Raw genomic sequence first — 2341 nt, 5'->3', positions numbered from 1 at the left:
TATAATTTTGTATATGAATATGTGTTGGTACACATGTGTGCATATATACGTAGAGGCCAGAGTTTGATGTCTACTGTCTTCCTCTTTTAAGATCCATGTTATTTTCTGAGACAGGCTCTCTCACTAAGCCTAGATCTCACCAATTCAGCCAGGCTAGCTGGCCAGTCACCTCCAGGGATCTTCCCACCTCTATATCCCAGCACTGGGATTATAGGTACATACCATCATGTACAGCTTTTTATGTGCACAACATTCAAACTCTGATCTTCATGCTCATGGAGCAATCACTTTTCCAACTGATCGATCTTGCCAGCCTCTGAAATGAATTTTTTAACAGGACAATTAGCCCCACTTCCTCAGAAGTGTAACACAATTTCTTGAGACAGTTTCAAATGCTGAAATGCTAGAATGATGGCCTAATTACCCAAGAATCCCTTTGAATTCATTGGAAGTCCCCTTGATGAAGTTAGTCTGAAAACAAAGAAATTCCATCTTTGGTCAGAGGAGTTCTTAAGTCATTACTGGGCAGGAGCTAAGTTTGGGGTGACTAACAGTAACAGAATTCCTGAGTTTGCTAAGACTCATTTGAAAGCAGTTGATGGTAATATAGTCTGGCTTGTGCTTCTGAGGCTAGACCCTTAGTAGTGGGTGTTCAGTGCTACTAGAACAATTAAGCAGCAATTTGACCCTTAGATAAAACCAATCACAGCCCCCTAACTGGTTTGAAATTTCTCTGAGTCTGAAACTAAAAGACAAGGCCATGTATGGCTCACTATGTCTATCTGCTGGGGAAACACACTGGATAACGTTCACTTTGAATTTAACAATGCAACCGATGAAGTTATATACTTTTAGAAAAAATTACTGCAGATTCCTCAGTTCTCTGTGCATTAAACAGCTTGAATACTTTCCAGAAGTTTCTATGTTATGGTCACTGTGAGCCGTCTTACTAAATAGTAGCAAACTTAAATTGAACTATAAAAACAGAACCCAGAATTTTTTTTAGCTAACAAATGGTAAAATGTCTATAGTCTTGGTATTAGAATGAAATATATATATATATATATATATATATATATATATATATATATATATATATTTTTACATTTGGGTACTAATTGGAAGAATGGAGCTCAGTGAATTTTTACATATGCATACCCTTACCAAACCAATACTCAGATTAAAAAATGACAATTTCTGTTGCTCTAGAGGTTCTTTTGTAGCTTTTCTTAGTTTCTCTGAAGGTTGCACTGTTCTGTTAGCCTTGACTGGTTGTACTTGCCTTAGAACCAAGTATTAAAATGTCAGTATGACTGTTACTGGTGATACACCTCTCAGAGACGTTACAGGCCAATGTATTTTCCCTCACTCATTTGTTCATTTGCTTAAAACACCATATAGCACCAATGCTGCCCAGAATTTAGTGAAAATATGATATTGAACAAGAACGAATTTATATCTGCCCTCAGGAAAGCTATAGAACACGGAAGAATTCATAATACATACAACCAAACATGACATGGTAGCTGTATAGCTCAGTGAATGCCCCCAAATGAGGGGTGCCTGATGTCAGGAAGGCTGCATCAGAAGATCATGGGGGTCAGTGGCAGCTCCTGGAACACTTTGCAGCTAGACTGAGACTGGAAGGATATGAGTCAGGACTAACCAGACAGAGATGAAGAAATACAGAGCCAGAGAAACAGAAGGAGCAAGTGCTCAGAAGGGAGAGTGTCTTGGATGATTGAGGAATTAGAGACACACCACGCACACACACACAGACAGACAGACACACACACACACACACACACACACACACACACACACACACACACACACACACACACACACACTTCCTTTTAACTGGACAAGTGTACTGGGGCTACATTCAGAAGGACTTTGTAGGCTGCCTTCCAGAGTTTCTTGATAACTTCCAGGGCAGTGGGGGGCCCCAGCGAAAGGCTTTCCTCATCAGATTGGCATCTGTCTTAAAGTAGCACCTTTAAGAGGAATTAAACATATGGAAAAAGAAAGGGTGTGATGAACAGTTTGGGTGTTTTCACTGGGAACCAAAATTCTGAGTCAGTATCTTTCCTGCCAGACACTGTTTATCACACTTTACTATCTCCATCTAAGTGACAAGGAAGTGCTATGGCTTGGATGTGAAATGTCACACAGGCTTCTGAGTTTCTACATTTGGACCCCACATGGTGGTGATGACTGGGGAGAGTGTGGAAGTTTAAGAAGGGGCCTGGCAGCAGAAGTGGGTCACTGGGATGGGATGGGGTACTTTACAGATTGTAGTCTGGCCCTGGTTCTCCCCAAGGCCTCTGGTGTCAGGGGT

Source organism: Cricetulus griseus, chromosome 2, assembly GCF_003668045.3.
Source record: "Cricetulus griseus strain 17A/GY chromosome 2, alternate assembly CriGri-PICRH-1.0, whole genome shotgun sequence".
In the NCBI taxonomy this organism is placed as follows: Eukaryota; Metazoa; Chordata; class Mammalia; order Rodentia; family Cricetidae; genus Cricetulus; species Cricetulus griseus.
This window is presented reverse-complemented; position numbering follows the sequence as displayed.